The sequence below is a fragment of the Podarcis vaucheri genome (genome assembly GCF_965113315.1).
Source record: "Podarcis vaucheri genome assembly, chromosome: 16".
In the NCBI taxonomy this organism is placed as follows: Eukaryota; Metazoa; Chordata; class Lepidosauria; order Squamata; family Lacertidae; genus Podarcis; species Podarcis vaucheri.
The window spans coordinates 42,933,857-42,953,761 of NC_138754.1; the positions used below are offsets into that span (position 1 = coordinate 42,933,857).

The window sequence follows — 19,905 nt, forward strand, 5'->3', positions numbered from 1 at the left end:
ATCTCCTTTCAAATTTGCACATCCTTGAATTCTGCAGTGGAAGTCTCCAAGCAAATAATCACAGGGAGTACAAAAATGCATCCTGGGTAAAGTGAGCTTCAAGATGCAGCTACTGGTCAAAGATATCATGCCAAAGATGCATCATATTAGACAAAGTTGTTTGCAAAAATGTCCCTGTGGGCAAAACTGCATCCAAAAACTGTCTCTTAGGAGATATGCCCACTAAAATACTGGTGAATTTTCACGAAATCTTTGCTAAAATAATAATAATTGCAAACTGATGTAGAACTTTGGCAAACAAAGGCTGGATGGCCATCTGCCTTGGATGCTTTCAGTTGAGATCCCCGCATTGCAGGGGTTGGACTAGATGTTTGGAGGGTGGAGGAGTTGGTTTTCAAATATGTGCTTGTTCTTTCTGCCTCCTGGCTGCCCAGGTGGGATGCAATCTGAATTGGTAACTAGGTTTCTCCTGAAGATTTTCTGCCCCTTATTGGGAAACAGAATTCAGAAAAAATGAATTTCTCTCTAGGGGGAGCTCAGTGGTGGGCTGAGCATTTTCCATGTGGGAGGCCGCAGGAGGTTCAGTCCCTGGCAGGCTCAGGAGAGAGGCAAGGGACCTCACTCGGGCTGAGGATGCCAGGAAGTCCCGCCAGACATGGAGAACAATGAATTGGAAGTACAGTGGCACCTCGGGTTAAGTACTTAATTCGTTCCGGAGGTCCGTTCTTAACCTGAAACTGTTCTTAACCTGAAGCACCACTTTAGCTAATGGGGCCTCCCACTCCCGCTGCCGCACGATTTTTGTTCTCATCCTGAAGCAAAGTTCTTAAACTGAGGTTACTATTTCTGGGTTAGAGGAGTCTGTAACCTGAAGCGTATGTAACCTGAAGCATATGTAACCCGAGGTACCACTGTACACAGGACTGAGCTAGAAGGGCATTTCCTCTGTCCTGGCAGAAGGCAGCTCCCGGCTTTTCCCTGGCCCTTTCCCTCAACAGAGCTTTCATTAAGCAAGGCAAAGAGAAGGCAGAGGAACACAGAGAAGATGCAGGCAGAGTTACAGTCTGCGGCTCTGGGATGCTCAGGGTGTTCGTCATAGAAAGGGAGGCAAGTGTGTCCATTTATCTCAAAAGGTATCAAAGCTCCCTGCTAATTAAAAAGCCCCTGGCTGCTAAAGTATGCACTAACTCATGACAATATAGTCTCATCAGGCTGTGATGCAGGAGGGAAAAAGATTTAAATCTTTGCAAAAATATGTGTGTTTTTCCAGCAGTGCACAGAACCGGGACTTTGGAGGCCCCGCTGCCTGGCTCCTTGGCAGAGAGGCTGCCTCGCTCCCTGCCCCCTTGGTGGTCCTCACCTTCCCCACCTCCAGTCTGTAGTTCACAACGACTTTGGGACCTCAACAGGTTCAACGTTCAGAATCATTTGGGTTTGGCTGCCTGGTCTTCCTACTTGCCCTTCATGCCCTTACTCTGCCTGGGGAGATGACCCAGGCATCTACCTTAGGGCCAAAAAGAGTGGGGGGTGTTTGGGATTTGGATCAGGGCCACAGCCCCAGGGAAGGGCCATAGGGCCTTGCCTTTTGCTATCATGCTGTCACCAAGAGCCAACAAAGAGTCAATATTGGGAGGAAATTGTGCCTTTAAAATGCATGTATTGGTGAGAATAAGATTAATAAAGGGGAAATGTGTATAAGACAAAATTGCTTATGAAAAGAACACTGAAAGGCTGATAATTTTTTTGTGAGGACTTAAAAAAACCCCAGAAATGGATGTGAAAATATGGCAAATTTAAGACTGGGAAAATGAGAAAGTGAAAGAAACCTAAATTGACAGATTTATCACTTCCTCCAGGGAATGGAGGCAGACTGCCCCCAAGGCAGCCAAGCCCAGCGCCCTCTGATCTGAAGCCACGGCAGGCAGAAAACGGATGGGTGCCAGAGTTGCCAGGAACAGGACCACATAGTCCAGACAGACTTCTGCAAGCCTCCCTTCCTGCCTGCAGGAATTCCCCTGAAAGGCTCACATGCTCCTCAACTCAACAAAGGTTGCAACACACCCATGGAACACTTAATACTTCATGTTCCACTTTGAAGAGGAGGAATCTGTCTGTTTCTCTGGTGGAGTTTCTTGTCTGCAGTTAAATGAGAAGAGGAACAGAACAGATTTCTTGGTGTACAGCCTCCAATGGCCAAACACTTAACTTGCATATTGACCTGCAAATAGCTTTGAAGGAGGGCTGGGCCAGTAGAAGGGTCTCCATTCTCTTTTAAAATAGACTCTGCAACCATCTTCCAGTAATCTCTGCTTTCGTTTAAATCCCAAGAGCAGCTTCTAGCTCTTGTGGACACAGAGCTGCACGCTGGAATGTACTACAGTGGTGCCTCACAAGACGAAAAGAATTCGTTCCGTGAGTCTTTTCGTCTTGCAATGTTTTTCGTCTTGCGAAGCACGGTCTGTCGCAACTGCGCCTCTTCAAGCGGCTTTTTTAAAAAAGCGCAAGACCTTTTCGTCTTGCGAAGCAAGCCCATAGGGAAATTCGTCTAGCGAAGCAATGCAAAAATGGAAAACCCTTTCGTCTAGCGACTTTTTCGTCTTGCGATGCATTCGTCTTGCGGGGCACCACTGTATATAGCTGGTGAATTTGAGGTTTTCCCTTTGCTGCCCCCCATAGCCTTCCCTCACCAGGACTAGCCAAAGCAGGCCATTCCCTGAAGAAAGTGGCAGGACACAGCTTGGGTTGCCAGAGTTCAGGACACCCTAAAAGTTGTTGAACTTTTTTTTAAAGAAGACCCCAAAACTGATGAGCTTTTGAAAAAGGAAACCACCAGATTCTGGTAAAAGCTACAAGAATTTTTGAGTTTTAGAGCTTTTTAAAGGCATTTCTGGCATGATTTAACCCCATTGCTGGTTTTCCAGGACATTTGCCCATTTTTCGAAAAATAACCCAGGACACCATTTCCAGAGGTGAATTCCAGGACATGTCCTGGAAAATCAGGACGTATGGCATCCCTAGCTCAGGCCTTGAAATATACACAAGGTCACACAGAATTCAGATTTGGCCTCAGTGCAGAATCTGAATGTTGGGTTTTTGTGTGTGTGGTGTCCTGGTTGCAACTCTGCCCCCGCCAGTGTAACTACCACTCCCCCTGCCTGGCATGAATTAATGTCAGGGTGTTGGGAAGGGAAGCCATAGCTGCCAACGCTGCCACCGTCATTCTTGACTCTGCTCGTGATACGAGGCAGGCGGTGGCGGGAGTATCAAGGGAAGGAAACATCCCGAGTGCAACGAGGCTTTCTGAGCTTCAGAACACCAGCCTGGAAACAGCCCAGTGGCTGGGCTGCAGCTGCGGCTGCCTGGAACTTCCTGGGCTTCACCCGTCCAAGAGAGAGACATCTCCCTGACAGCACGGAATACAAAGGAGAGGCCTTGCCACCTCTGACGTGCCTCCAGCTCGGATGCAGCGGGGGCCCTGGGCGCCCAGGCAGAGCCCGGCTGCTTTTCTGCAGGCTCGCTTGACACCAGCGATTAGGGAGAGTGCCAGGCAGCTGGACACAAGGTGAGGAATCGGACATGCTGCCCAATGGAAGGGACAGCCAGCCCTGACCCCAGACGGGGAATGGGGCTGCCCTGCATCTGCAGCTAAACAAACCACGTAAATCATCCTGGCAGATAGATAATTAAATAATTATCAGCCACTTAATAATGAGGAGTGGGTGTTCAGCATTAGCATATTAGACAGTGTCTTTAAGGGCTAATTGTTGCATTACATCAGAGTTACTCATTCATTATTCCTGTCATTTCGGGTGATAATTTGCACTTTAGAAGACAGTGACAATTTTAGCAGCAATTAGAGGCATGTCAGCTTGGGCCTAGTGAGTTACTGTCACAATTATAAGCAGTTTTATTTTATATTATTATTATTATTATTATTATTATTATTATTATTATTATTATTATTATTATTATTATTATTATTATTATCTGAGCATCCTGACTTGTTGGAGTGTGCTTAAGGGCAGCCTGGTCAGGCCATGAAGCTGACCCACCCGGCTGGGACAGCCTAAATTGGCAAAGAGAACGGGGCTGCCAGAAGCCTTCAAAACTTTCCAAACCGGTGACACACAATCTTGGCCGGGAGATGCAGCACACGCGAGACGGTTCTAGACAAGGAGGCAACAATAGAAGGCAGAACAATTATGAGCCCTTCTCCCAGGGAAAATGCTTTCGTGGAGCTTGTTACACAAGACACGTGACCATGCTGCATCTCCACCTGCTCAGGGAAGAGCCGGTCAGCCTCTCTCCGTCCAGTCTGGTTCTGCTTTCATCCACACACTTTTACATATATTGCAGACAAAATGCACTTGTTTTCCCCAATCTCAGAGCGGTGAGAGACTCAGAAGTTCCAGCTCTTACTCGGGGTTCTGTTTCTTTGGAACTGAGGTCAGTGGTGACCATGGTGTCTTGAGGAGATATGGCTTCATTTATAGACACAATATACAACCTGAGCATATGATGGAGGAACTTACAACACCCACACTCCCAGCAGATCTTGCCTCCCCATCAGGGTTGCAGGGGAGCCTTAGTCACAGCTCATGAGTCCAGCACACAGCAAAACATGCCTCTTCCCCCCTGGCATGGAGCCCCCGCACCCCAAAACTCAGGCAGTGCCTGAACTTGGGGCGCCAGCTCTTCTTCTTCTACCTGAAGTCTTGGGGGGGGGAGTTGTTGCTGCTGGTTTTTTGTATCTTTAGTTTAGATTTTGTTGTGAGTTATGTGCAAATCGTTTTGTTTTTAATGTTTAATAAATGACTACTTTTGTTATGTTGTAGTTCCTATTTTTTCCATGTTGCAAACCGCCTTGAACATGGTTTTGACTGTCGAAAGGCGGCATAAAAATAAAATAAAATTACATACATACATATGTATGTATGTATGTATGTATGTACCTATACACCTTACCAGGTGATGTTGCTTCCAGTCAGGTGAAGGGGTCCCCCCATTTGTCTCTATGGCAACAAGGTAGCCTCTTTCCAGTATAAATGGCTGTACTTCACTGGTCAGCTGTGGCCTTACACCTTCACAAAGGTAGCTTGGTTGGCTCAGCAGGTCTGCAGACACGGGACTGCGGGTTTAGAAGAGACCCACGGGCACATTTAGGGCTGCCTTCCTTCTCCTCTATTTTTCTAAACATTTTTAATCTGCTCAGAGCATCCAGTATCTATCTATCTATCTATCTATCTATCTATCTATCTATCTATCTATCTATCTATCATCATCTATCTATCTATCATCTGCTTACAGGGCAGAAAGTCCTCAGGCTGTAGCCCCTTCCTGGAGGCAGGGAGGAAGAAAGATGGCTGCCCCCAAGACCCTGAGAGAACTGCTCCTCTGAGGTGTGTGCAGTCAGCTGTGGGCAGAAGAAGGATGTCCTTCTTGTCTAATACAAAACTGCAGGATCTACCTGCTTCCTGTTCCCTTCCTGCATCTGCGCCTGCTCCCCACCCTGAAAAAACGCAGCACAAATATGCAGCTCCCTCTGAGGCCAAAAGGGGGAAAAAAGGCTTAGAATTATAGCAAGGATTAAATATTTCTTTAACTACAATCAAAAAGGGGGAGCAGCCTCTGTAAGCCAAACACCTTGGGAAACATGCATTATAAGGGTACATATAGTCAAATAGAGTTAATTAAGCTAAAACCACAGTAAATCTGTCAGGCCCATATTAATGCGATGGTCAAAATTGGGGGAAATATAGTATTTTGTGTAATAAATCGTGTCCCACTGCAGATTTATGCTGGCATCTGCGTAGTTACCACAGTTTTACAATAATCATTGATCAATCAAACTTTTATGACAAAACTATAATTTTTGCTGTGTTTCTCTATTACTTAGTTTCTGAGTTTGCTTAATTCCCAGAATGCGCCCCAGTAAATCTTGCGTTCTGAGATATAAAGTAGATAATAAGAATGCGATGTAAGATTTGCTTATATTTTAAGCTGTCTTTGCAAATGATTTATAATTAGGACAAAATCTAGGACAAAACATTATTAAAGACAAACGCCACTCTATAAATCACCCGTGTTTGCTTACGCCCCTGGTAATTTATTAGAGGATTTTACTACAGACTTTTGCAGATGATGGCCCCAGCGTTGCATGTCATAAGTGGTAAATATTTATGATTAAGAGAATGGTATGCAAAATTCTAACAATCCCTCAGTGACCTGGTGTGGCAGAACCCGGGACTGAAGCAGCATCGCAGGCCTCTGGGCTTCCCATCTCACGTCAAGCTTTAGCTCAACTCACCTGCACCTAAAGTGCTACGGGAGCACGTCAAACACCCCCCAAAGACTCCTGAGAAGCATAGTTTGTTAAGAGTGCTGAGACTTGTTAGGAGACCCCCTATTCTCCTCGCAGAACTACAGTTCCCAGAATTCCCTGAAAAGAGGGATTGACAGTTACACCACTCTGAACAAACTACACTTCCCGGGATTTTTTGGGGGAAGCCATGACCATTTAAAGTTGTATGAAACTGCTTTGAATGTAAAGTGCAGAAGAGGCAGTCGCAGCCCACTTGGGATATGTGTGTGCAAATCTGAGCTGGTGCCAGACATTTTGCTCTGCTTTCCTTTGGACCACATGGGCCCTAGCCAGCCTTGCGCTCTGGGCAGCTCAGCTCCATGCTGCTAAAGCAGTGGAGTCACACTCCATTGTCTCTTGAGACAGGCGGATGCCAACAAAAGAGCCTGCCAGTATAGAGTCCCTGTTGAGACATTGATTCTCAATATACCGAGAGTTTGGCAATAGGAGTTAATTCCTTGATTTATGCAGCAAAGGCAGATGGTCAGCTGAGGACTCTTCAGATGGTTGATGGCCCTGCTTAAAACACAGAACATAGAGAGGCGAGACGGCCTCCTTAGCCTCTCAGCCCACAAGCAGTAAACTCATGACTGGCGGCCTCCCTTCTTTGGCAAAGTGGCAAGGCTGGAGCAACCTCTCTGCCAGGAAGAGATGGTCACACAGTGAACCAAGCTAACTCAAGGGTGTCTAGGCAAAGAGCAAACTGAGCTGGTCCAGATGGAGCTCAAGCCTCTCCATCCTGGGACAAAGAGGGGGAAGTCTGAGCAGGCTCAGGGGAATCCCAAGGTCTGGAAAATGCCTCCACCCCAGAAAGAAATGTTTAAGAGAACAATGGCAACAGGGGAGGGGGACAGAGTCCACTAAAGAAAACCCAGTGAGGGCTGAGCATACTCAGTGTGAGGCATCTGATCAAAGCCTGTATTTTAAAATGAGCTTAAAGATATATTTGCAAATGTTTGTATGTTTCATGCCAGGCATAAAGCAGCTGGCTAAGTACTTTGGCAGTTGTTTATCTTCCTGCTCTCCTGAACAAGGCCCCCCCCCCCTGATTTATAGCGGTAGCAGGAGACAAGTTTCCCAAAGTTGTAAAAGGGAAATACAGGCTGGGAGCAAAGGTTACACTGACCCTGCATATTAGGGAATACAATCAAGCTGCAAAAACACTAATTAAGAGTTGGTAAATAGTAAGATTTATTGTTTAACAGAAAATAATACCATGTGCCTCCCATCAGACTCGAGCCATATTTTCCTAAAGTTAAAGGGCAAGAGCTAATGGGAAAAGCAGCTGGCTGGGAAAGGGGGGGGGTGTAAACTGAAGAGGCTTCTTTTTGAAGCTGTTTTTACTGAGTTCCTTTTCTTCTAAAAAGCTATCTATGTTATGTATGAAATTTGTTGGCTTAATGTAATTATGCAAAGGATTTAGAAAGTAAGAAATGTTAGATTCTTGTGTTAGATTCTTATTTCATTGATGGTGTGTGAGAATGTGAACCCAAGATCTCTGTTTAGATAGAATTTAAAACCATGAGCCATCTGTTTTAGCCATTTGTTTTGGAGTGCAGGGGCAACAGGGCAAAAGGTGATCTGGTAATTCAGGTGCTTTGTCGAGGCAAATGTAAGATATATGGCTACTTGTCTGCCATTTATGGATAGAAGGAAATATAGTTCTTTGTCTCCCATAAAAGGTAATAGGAAGTGGGTGTATCTTTTATGATTGGTTCTAGCAAACAGCCAATAGGAACTTCAACCAGGCTGATTGGACAGAGACAGCCAAAGGAGGAGCAAGGGGGCTGGGCTGAGGAAATATAAGTGCTGGCCATTAGGGCTGGAGTGGGCAGAGCTTTTGGTAACCATATACCACTGTGCCTATCATTTATTTGTCTGACAAATAAATTATTATTTTAATTTCTCTATTGCTGCGTTGAATATTTCATTCCAGCTCAGTGTTAACCACAAGCAGGGTGCTACAAGTGTCCACTTGGTGCTGATGGACTGGGGGTGGGAAGGACAGAAAACTCTGGAGAGGGGGAATGGAACGGAGTATTCCTTAGGAGGGCCAGCTCCTGAAGAGGAGGAGCATGCCATGCAGAGCCCACACTTTGTTGTCCGGCTTAATCCCCCGCCAACTACGTGTGGCACTGGCAGACCCTCGTAACTCAGTGACTGACAGATCCCCAGAGGTTCTTTGCATGTGTGGGGCACCCCATAAAAACATGTGCCAATGACAATTCCTTCCCCATTCACTTCAGGAGAGTGGGGCATGTGGAGAATGAACGAATGAATGGGGAAGGCAGATGTCTCCTCTCACCTGTACCTACCTGGCCTCAAGAACTTCACCTGAGGTCTAGCAGAGGGATGTGGTGGCAGTTCCTGGAGAGAGGGACTTTTTGGTGGTGGTGCCCCAGTTGTGGAATGCCCTCCCTGACCCAAAGAGGGGCTCCCCAGGGACCTACATGGCCATCTTGTCAATTTCACATGAAGAAGACCTTTGGATTCCCCCAAGCTTTAAATCTCCCAATCTTAATCATTAATGATTACAGACAGTGCTTTCCCCCCCAACAAAAATGTTTAGGGGTGCTCTCATTTTCCTACTCATATTGAAATACTGACCCTCAATGAGGCCAAATTTAGTTTCAGAAAATGTTTAGGTGTATGTGTACCCCTGCGCCGCCCCCCCCCCCCGGGAAAAAGCACTGATTGTAGATATTTGTTGATGTTTTACTCTCTCTCAGTGGTTTCATTCTGTGTTTGTATGCCACTTTTCCACGAAAAAAATGTGCTCAAAGTGGCTTACAGCAAAGGAAGCAAATGCATTTCGAAACCAAACAGTGTATGATTTCATTGGTATATTTGATGGTTTAAACATTTGTTATAAACTGCCTAAGAACCTTTTACTATTGGATAGCCCCAAACCAGAGTAAATAAGCAGTCCCTTCTACCTGAAGATAAAAAAATATATGGATGTGAAGCATCCCCCCCCCCGAGGGATCTAAGGGAAACATTCGGCATTTAATATTAAATTGGTAGCATTCTATTCTTTCTGATAATGCTCTGCCTGCACCTCGAGGGGAAAAAATGAAAGAAGCCTTCGTTTTTCTGCTGGTCAGCCATTCAACTGTTAAAGGAGGAGACTTTTACCAGGAACTAGAGGAACTAGAGGAACAAAACAATCTCTTTCTGGCCTTCAGAAACAGCCGCTTCTTCCTCCCCCCCCCCTCACTTGCTGAGGCAAGAGCCTTCCCTGAGATGCAGCTGCTGACATGCCGGATGTCTTAACAGCCCTTCAGACTAACATGCTGTTAACAGACAGGCACGTATGTAGCCTGCCATGCTGAGTCTTGGCGGAAGCAGACTGACATGTTTGTATGCATGAAACACAGCGAGGGGAGGGCCTGTTCCACACTCTGAGCTCAAGAGCTGGTGGCAGAAGGGCGGGGGGGGGCAGAGGCATTGGATGTGGAGCGGCTCAGCACCCTTGCAGAAAAGCACCTTTCCGTGCTTGGCCTGAGCCCAGAGCGCCACACCTATTTATCAATCAATCAATCAATCAATCAATCAGCCATCCGAGGTAGAGGAGGACAGATTGATTGCAAAAGCGATTATAATCCATTGTTCTGATCATCTCTCAGCCAGCATAATCTTGACTTTCCCCTTGGTGGCATCATCAGGAGATGCTTCCTGAGTTGCTGGCTGGCTTTGTTATCAGTCCTGCGCTATCCATCACCGGGCAGATAATCCTTTTGCTCTGACATCAGCTTGCGATAATCTGAGCTGTTCCATGCTCAGTATTCACAAGCAGCTCTTGAGAGTCAAGGAGGCAGTTTCTACCCAAATCAGCTGGAAAACACAGAGGCAGCTACCTTGGGACTCTGCACATATGCACACGCACACAAACCTCAGGTTTCTGTAAGAAGGGTCTAACCAGACATGCAGGAGTGACATGGAAATAACACACTTTCCCTCTTATGTGCTCTTTTTTTCTTTTTTTTAGGGAAGGGCTTTTAATAGTGCTGTGCTATTTTATTAAAAATAGATTTGTTCTTCATTTTGTTTTAATTCTTTTACAGTTTAATTGCTTTGTAACGATCATCATTTAAAGTTGATTGATTGCTTGATTGCATTTATACCCCCCCTTTTTCTCCAAGGGCTCAAGGCGGCACATGTGGGTCTCCCCCTCCTTACTGAATCCCCACAACCACCTGCAGGCTGAGAGGCAGTGGGGATTTCAACCCTGGTTTCGTAGTTTGTCTCTCTAACCACTACATCACACTGGCTCTCTCTATGTTTTTTATCTGTGAGGTTTTAATTTATGTAAGCCACCCTGAGTCCCTGTATGGGGAAAAGGCAGAACAACAACTTTTAGAGTTGGGAAATTCCCTGTCAGTTTTTTAAAGTGAGACCTTGGCTGGATCTAGACACATCAAAAAATGTTTTAGGATACAAATCTTTTGTATCCCTTATCTTTTGTATCCCTACATTTCTTGTAGTTAAGAGAGTATCCCGGGGAATTGCGGCCTCGCCAGGGCCCATATATGCTGATACGTGTTCATGTGCTTAGGTGTTTATGTGCTTAGGTGTTTATATACAGGGGCAGAAGGTACTGCCAGATTAGATTCATTATAGGTTATCCCGGGTGAACGCTCCTTGAGAGGAAAGGAGGAAGGGTTGGGAGGGGGGAGTGTTATAAAGAATGATGGGGAAGGAGGGGAAGGACCTTAAGAGAATGGGCGGGACCCCAGGAGAAAGAAAGGCATCGCGTCAGGAGGAGATTAAAGATCTAGATAGCTTATGGATCAAAATAAAGGAAGAATTTAAACAAAATGAAACACATATGGAAAACAAGCTAGGGGATATGCAAGACCTGATTGACAAAAAAATAGAGGAGGCAGTAGGAGAACTCTCATCCAAAATTCAAGATCTGTCAGTAAAATCCAAAATGATTGAGGAGTCCAATAAGAAATTACAGAAAGAAATGAGGGAACAGAAAAGAGAAACGGGGAGGATGAGGGAGGAGTTGGGCGAAATAAATAAGGCACAGGACAAGATTTGGGATAACCTTGCTATGGCCGACATGCGACAAAAGCAGCTCCACTTAAAATTCAGAGGGGTGGCAGAAGAAAGAAATGAAGATGTAAGAAAGAAAATGACTAAGGAGCTCTCTAATTGGTTGGGTTTGGCAGAGGAAGAGGTAGCTTTAACGATCGATAATGCATTTAGAATGTCTAGACCCCAGCATCTAAAAACTAACAAATTTTTGGGAGACTGTCTGGTGATATTCAATTCCCTTGAAATGAGAAATTTAATATTAAGGACGAGTTACCGTAACAAACTTAGAATTGAAGGGAGGCCCATTATCATTTATAAAGAGATTCCAATTAGATTATTAAGAAAAAGAGAGGGCTACAGACAAGTGGTCGCGGCTCTAAAGAGAAATGGAATAGAATATAGATGGGAGTTCCCAGAGGGGATTTCTTTCTTTTATAAAGATAAGAAATTTAAACTAATGGACATACAAGAAACAGAGAAGTTTCTAAGAAGATATGAAAAAGAGTTAGGAAGGACAGAATATAGAGTACGAAGTAAAGAAGAGGTGAGAGGGAATGGGCGAGAGAGGAAGGAAGAGAGGGAGGGAAGTGTGAAAGGCCAAGGAGAGAGGGGGTTAGACTCTGGAGATGAAGATGAAGAAGCCGCAGTGGGAGAAGGGGCGGTTGAAGAGGAGGGGTTCCTAGGAAGCAAAGGCATCGGTTTTTAACTTGAATTTTGATTTGAGGTAAAGCAGTTAGAGAACTAAGACAATGTTGGATACCTTAAAATTTTTATCATGGAACGTGAATGGGTTGAATGAGAAAATTAAAAGGAATAAAATCCAAAAAGTTTTGAGAAATAAAAAATACGATGTAATTTGTTTTCAGGAAACCCATATTGCAGAGAGACATAAACATATTTTGGTGAATAAAAACTTAGGAATGGAATTTGTAAACTCGGAGGTAAACAAAAAAAAAGGAGTGGTAATCTATGCTAAAGAAAGGTGGGAACCAAGACTAATCTGTAAAGATGAAGAAGGTAGAATACTAGGTATTCAATTAAATTTTAGAGGGGAAAGAATTAACGTGGTGTCGGTCTATGCACCAAATACAAACAGAACTGAGTTCTTTGGAAAATTAGAAAGTATGTTGTTGGAATTGGAACCGTATAAGTTAATTTTGTTGGGAGATTGGAACGGGGTCCCAATACCGAGTATAGATAGAAGTGAGAACCAAAGGAACGTAAACAGGGGGAAGCTCCCTAACTCATTTAATGAATTAGTGGAAAATTTAGATCTAATTGACATCTGGAGGCATCGGAACCCCACAACAAAACAGTTCACTCATTACTCAGAGCCACACCAGAGCTGGGGTAGGATCGACCAGATATGGGTGACCAGGGCTATGGTATGGAGAGTTAAGAGATGTGAGATATTACCCAGGACCCTGTCGGATCACTGCCCCTTGACCTTGGAAATTAAAAACGAATTGAAAGGGCAGCTCAGGTGGAGGATGAACGAATATTTATTTGAAAATGAGGAAGTACTGGATATGGCAAAAAAAACTTTGAGAGATTATTTGGAGATGAATCTAAATAGAGATACCCCAATAGAGCTGGTTTGGGATGCTGGTAAGGCCGTCCTAAGGGGCTTTCTAATACAACAAAATAGCTATAGAAAGAAGTTAAGGGAGAAAAAGAAGGATGATATTTTAGCACAATTGAGAGACTATGAAAGAAGACTTGCTTTAGATCCGACGGACGAAATAACCAATCAAACGGTGAGGGTGCTGCGGTCCCAATACTCAGCTATTCTGAATCTAGAGGTAGAACAGAAAATTAAATTTACGAGACAGAAATATTTTGAGTCGGCAAATAAAATGGGGAAGTTACTTGCTTGGCAGCTTAGGAAAAGAAGGAAACAAAATGTGATTAATAAACTTATAATAGATGAAAGGGTAATAGAAGATCCAGAGGATATTGAAAACAGGTTTGTTGCCTTCTTTGAAAAGCTGTATGAAAAAGGAGAAGAGAGCAGTGTAGAAATAGAGAACTATCTAAATCGAGAAGAAAGGAAATTCATTACGGAAGAGGACTGTATATATCTAAATAATGCGGTGTCTGTAAAAGAGGTCCGGGACGCTATTAATAAAATGAAGAACGGGAAGTCCCCCGGTCCGGATGGCCTACCGGCAAAATATTATAAAAAAATGATAGATCTATTAGTGCCGGTACTAACGGAGGTAATTAATAATACTCTCCGAGAAGGGAGGATTCCTAGCTCCTGGAAGGAGGCGTATATTACATTAGTCCCTAAGACCGAAAGCGAAAAGACAGATTTAAAAAATTATAGGCCAATCTCATTATTAAATTGCGACTATAAGATCTTCGCAGACATTATGGCAAGCAGACTCAAAAAATTACTAAATAGATATATACATAGAGACCAAGTGGGATTCTTACCGGGTAGACAATTGAGAGACAACGTCCGGCATGTATTAGATATTATGGAGTTTTTAGAGGCAAGACCAGATGTCCCAGCGGCCCTTATCTTTGTCGATGCAGAAAAAGCTTTTGACTGTGTGTCTTGGGAATTCCTGCTACAAAAACTCGACAAGGTGGGTATAAGAGGCCCCTATCTGAAGGGTATCAGGGCAATCTATAAAGAGCAGCAGGCCAGGTTGATTGTTAATAATAATTTGACTAAGTATTTTCCGATTATGAAAGGTACAAGGCAGGGCTGCCCTTTGTCACCCTTATTGTTTATTTTGGTGTTAGAAACAGTCGCAAATAAAATAAGAACGACCCCGAGCATTGAGGGTATAAGAATTGGAGAGAAAGAGTACAAATTAAAAGCTTACGCAGATGACCTAGTCTTTTTCCTCGAGAACCCATCTGAAACCACCAGTAAGGCGATAGAACTTTTGGAAGAGTATGGCAAATTATCCGGATTCAAGCTAAATAGGGGGAAAACTAAAATACTAACAAAGAACCTTACCGCACAAGAAAGAACACAGTTAGAACAACAGGTGAATATTAAAGTAGTAAATAAGGTGAAATATCTGGGAATTTGGTTGTCCCCAAAGAATATTAATTTGGTTGAGGATAATTACAATAAATTATGGAAGGAAATTAAGAAAGATATGAACATCTGGCGTAGATTGAATCTATCTTGGACCGGGAGGATGGAATCGATTAAGATGTGTATCCTCCCGAGATTGCTATTCCTGTTCCAGAACTTGCCAGTCATAAAAGGCACCACCTGCTTTAAAAATTGGCAAAAGACCCTGACCAAATACATTTGGCAAGAGAAGAAACCCAGGGTGAAACTTAAATATTTGATGGATGCTAGGGAAAGAGGGGGTTTTGGCGTACCGAACCTAAGGCTCTATTATGAGGCGGCATGCCTACTATGGATAAAGGACTGGGCCTCCCTGAAAGATACTGATCTATTAGACCTGGAAGGGTTTGATTTAAGATTTGGGTGGCATGCCTACCTTTGGCAGGGAAAGGACAAGGTCCATAGAGGATTTACTAACCATATAATTAGGGGATCACTCATAGAAGTTTGGAACAGGAAGAAAAATGTGATTGAACAAAATACTCCCTGGTGGCTTTCACCCGTGGATATCATTAAAATAAAGAAATTAAATATGACCGGTAAAAGATGGACTTATGAGGATTTATTAATTAAAACAGAAGAAGGGTGGAAATTAAGAACACAGGATGAATTGAAAGAGAAGATTAAGGATTGGTTCCACCTTCACCAAGTTAGTGCAATATGGAGGGAACATAAGAGAATAGGTATGGGAGAAAATAAATCAAGATACCAAACCGAGATTATGGAGAGTAATAGCAAATTACTGTCTAAGATGTATAGGCAATTGCTGGAAAGTGAAAATAAAGAAGTGTTAATTAAAGAAGTAATGATTAAATGGAACAAAGATCTAGGATATGAGATAGGATATGACAAATGGCAAATATTATGGAAAAAAGGGATGAGATTTACCGTATGTGCTGACTTACGTGAGAATATGTATAAGATGATGTACCGCTGGTATCTGACCCCAGCAAGACTAGGGAGAATGTATAGAACAGCAGATAATACCTGCTGGAGATGTAAAGATAAGGTGGGGACTTTCCTCCATATCTGGTGGACCTGTGAGGAAGTGAAGGGTTTCTGGGGTCAAGTTTATGAGGAGTTAAAGAAAATTTTGAAGTATAACTTTCCCAAGAAGCCTGAAGCGTTCCTCCTAGGGATGATAGGAGAAGAGATAAAAAAGACAGATCAGACTTTCTTCCAATACGCCACCACCGCTGCGAGAATTCTAATAGCAAAGAATTGGAAATCTCCAGAAATACCTACAATGAGAGAATGGCAGGAGAAAGTATATCAATACCTGGAATTGGCGAGACTTACACAATATATTAGGCGAGATAAACCGATAAAAAAGATAGAAGAATGGTCTAAATTCATAAGCTACCTTGAGATTAATTTGAGAATTAATAACTTAACAGTAGATGATGCTTAACTCCTTCGACATATAAAGATAAATGAAAATAACTGCAGATGATAAATGTAGAATATTTAACCCAAAGCTGAGGTTAATGGAAGTCAACTGTATGTAAGGGAATGATTGAAAGTGGTTTACTTTGTGATGTTTGGTTTTTTTTTTTTTCTTTTTTCTTTTTCTTTCTCTACTTTTTTTTGTTATTCCTCTTTTTTAGAAGCATGTGTTTTAATGTGCTATTTGTATTGTATTTTTTTTTTTTACGATACAATCACTTTTGTATGAGAAAGTATACCTGATTGCAATAAAGTTTTTCAATAAAAAAAAAAAAAAATTAAAAAAAAAAAAATGTTTTAGGAAAACACATCGTAAACCTCATAATGGGGAATCATGTTGCTGAAAGAAGGGGCTCTACAGTACCATCTGGTGTCACCGTGTTATAACACATTTAAAACGCCTTTTCAAAATTTATGCAGGGGATTCCCTGGATATTTTTTGCAGCTTGCTGAAGGATTGTTCCAGCGGCTATGCCATCACCCTTTGTGAAGTGGATTGCTTAATGATTAGTGTTGGGGGACTGATTGGTATTCACTGGGCGGGGGAGGGGTTTGCCTCGGCATCAGTGCAAGTCTGGCCCAAAGGTGCCCCCCAGAGGTGCAGGCTGCGGGGGGGGGGGCTCCGAGGGGCCCATGGGGCCTGCTCCCCTTTGCATTGTGAGTGTGGGTGGGTGTCAGACTCAGAGAGCATATTTGATGTGGGTGGGTGCTCTGGCATCTGCCTCCCCCCACTTTTACCCAAATGCCCCTAATTATCTGACACGATTGTTTTAAAAAAGAAAAGAGAATGACAACAAATGGGAAGAGCAAAACAAGTATAAACTGAATGAATGAAAAACTAAACAAACACAATTTCACAAAGATAAGGAAACAAAATGAGCAGCGCTATTTCTAGAAAAACAGGTCCTTCTAAAAACGGTCCATTTTAGACCCATTTACCTGTTGAATCTCCAGCCTGCCTCACTAAGATTTGCTTTTGCTGAGCTGTGTTTTCAAGCTATGCTGTCTGCCATCCTAGACGGACGATATAACAGGGTGCCGTACGAAGACAGACTCTATATGTGGACAACTGCAGGCAGGTGATCTTGCCCCCCTGGTCCAGATTGCGCCCCCTAGCCACGAAAAATAGGGGAAAACAGGGCGCCTGCATATCATATAAAGACCCGCTATTAAAAACCTTTTCTTATGAGGCAGTAATCAATTTTTTTATTTACAGACATATTTATGGGCATTTTTTAAGCCACGTTTACTCCCCCTCCTCACCTGTGCCCCTGGCAGGGGCCTTCCTCCCCACCCCCCAGCTACAGCCCTGACCAGAGGGGGAAGACATCTTGCACTCTTTACTACATTGCCCACTATACCTTGGACCCAGGAGGCAATTTCTCATCTCACCATCCATACAGGAAAGATGTCTCTCCCTGGCAGAGAAGGTCCTATGACTTCTTACTGATGTCAACGCTTCAGTGACTCCTAAAGTCGCCCTTTTTGCTTTGGTGGACAAAAGATCAGAGAGAAAACCCTGGACAATAACAGTGAACTGTAAGAGAGAGACTGAGATCTAAAGAGAGACCGTTATTTGTGGTGCAACACCCCTTTTGCTTGTATTTATTTCTGATTCAAATTTGTCATGGCCAATGGCTAGAACAATAAAGTTATTTGGATTGGATAGAAAAAGAGGTGCCAGAACTCACCATGAATGCTTGTTCTCTTAGAATGGCCATGGCCCTCACTTGAGAGGTGCTGGAACTGAGTTCCAGCTGGAAAAAGTCCTGAAAATGAGTATTTAAATAACAACCACAAGAAAATTTCCCTTGCACACCCCTGACATCACTTCACCAGGAGTAAAGGCTAGGAGTGCCGTTTCCTGCAAAAGAAGAATTTATCTTCCAGGTGGTGCAGCAACATTCTGTTTCCTTTATCAATTTATCTGCTGCTGGTTTTTTAGGGAGGGTGGATTGAGGAGATGAGATGGCAAAAATATTGCAAAATATTTGTAAAAAGCTAAATCATGCCTTAAAATTGAAAGTATTAGTTGATTGGCTAGTGTGGTCTACTGGTTGCTTTGGGAATCACACATACAAAATCTAAATTTTGAAGCTGATTTTAACTGAACTTGTTCCCTTATAAACAGGAATTGTGGGAGAGAAGCAATCTGTGCATCCCGGAAGAAGCGCAAGTAGCTGCACAGGCACAGCACCCATGGTCCACAAAGGAGGACCGGGAGCACCCATCCCAGCAGCAGAGGGAGCTCCTCATGTCCAGGCACCCCCTGCTGCTGGGGAGGTTTGTCTGTGTGTCCACTGGCTCAAGGCTGCTTGCAGTTTTGCTTTGTTTTCAGCCCACTGCTGGCGTTGCTCACCCAGCGGCTGAAACCGAGCTGTGCTGGCTTCACAGACGTGAGGCAGGAGGCGGGAAAACACTGACAGCCTCTCAAGCTACCCAAGGATGAGGCACCCCAGTTGCCGCTCCGTTAGGCACCAGGCAGGTGGGCTTCCCAGCTGAATATTTGGGCAGAGTTCCTAAGGCTTCTTCTCCAAGCCTTTCTACTTCATGGAATGACAAAAGTGTAATTTTATCAGAACAAGTTATTTGTTGTTTACCGTTGTAACAATTGTTTTCTCAGAATTTATCTTCTGTAACTTGAAAATAAATAAAAACAGTATTTTTTAAAAAAACCAAACCCCAAACCAATGGGCAGTGGTCAATCCCATCTCTTTGCTGAGGGTACCTGCTTTGTGCACCTGTTTTCAGACACCTGTTCGTCACATGTGCACATCACATTTTGAGGCAGGTGCTTCGTAAAAAGCAAACAGACGCAGCCGGACACTTCAATGCCGGCCATGCCTGCAGCAGCCCCTCCGCCTCAGAGGAGTCCATCCCATCAGCAGGGGCAGCTGCCTGGCTGGCTGGGGAGTCTCCTTGGTTCTGCCTCTGGGCTGGGGAGATTTGTTTCTTGACCTCCTGGAAATGAAGGCAGTGGCAATGGTCCCTCCTGGCAGCTCACGCTTCCTGGAAGGCGCCTCTTGGACTTGGGACTCCCCCTTTCCATGTTTGGTGCCCCTTTTCCCAACACAAAGTGGATGTGATTTGTCCTAATTTATGTTTCCTGAACCCTTTCCAAATTTACTTTTAGGGTCCTGTCAATATTCATGACATGTGACATTTATGTTCCCTCGCCCAAATTTATTAGTGCTGGATGTCACAAGATGCCAGGAGAGTTTTAAATGGGGACAATTTATGAACAAGGTGGGATAAGGTTAAAAACAAAGGGATACATTCAGCGTTTCAGATTGAAGGACCATATTTCATTTGCCTGGGAAAGGCGTGAGTGGGGGGAGGCAAGGGGGGAGCGACACGGGAACAGAGCAGGCGGAGGTGGGGAGAGTGCCATCAAGTGTCCTGGGCGCCTGGGCACTTGTCTGCCAAACAGCCTTCCCAGGCGGAGCCCACGGCCCCTGGGAACAAGGAGGGCCTGTGTTCCTACAACAACACCCCTACCCACCCTCTCGGGATCGGTGGAAGGGGCCATCCCTCAGGAGTTCGGGGCTGCTGGTAGCCCGGGAGAGAGCCTTCTCTGCAGCAGCCCCTGAGCTGCGGAACTCCTCCCCACTGAGGTGCATCTACGTAGCTCCTTCAATATTCAGCTTCTGGTGAATGCTGAAGATGTGCCTCTTTGTGTGGGCTTTAAATGATTGAGAAGTATATTTTTAGGACCTGCCTTCTGTGATTGTAAGTGTTTTAAACTGTTTTTAACACTGCATTTTAATTGTTGTAACCTGCCCTGGGACCTTTGGATGAAAAGCAGGTCAATAATAATTGTAGCACCCCTGCCAAGTGGCTCTCGGTTTCAGAGATTTATGCACAGCACAGCTGAGTTTATTAACCCCTAAAAGAGAAGTGGGGTATGGACAACCGAAGATAAATAGGAACTTTCCAGGAAGGTTCCCTGGGAGTTGTG

The 19,905-nt window shown here is 44.1% G+C and overlaps 1 long non-coding RNA gene across 2 annotated transcripts; it reads left to right on the forward strand.

Annotated features, from left to right (window-relative positions):
* The first annotated feature begins 3,053 nt into the window (after positions 1–3,053).
* LOC309521508 lies at positions 3,054–18,539 on the forward strand. Of its 2 annotated transcripts, none has more exons than XR_014214695.1 (3): positions 3,054–3,562; positions 5,308–5,399; positions 18,079–18,539. It is a non-coding gene; the product is annotated as an uncharacterized lncRNA (long non-coding RNA). The 2 variants fall into 2 exon arrangements; XR_014214696.1 differs by lacking the exon at positions 3,054–3,562 and adding an exon at positions 5,083–5,220.
* Positions 18,540–19,905: the final 1,366 nt, after the last annotated feature.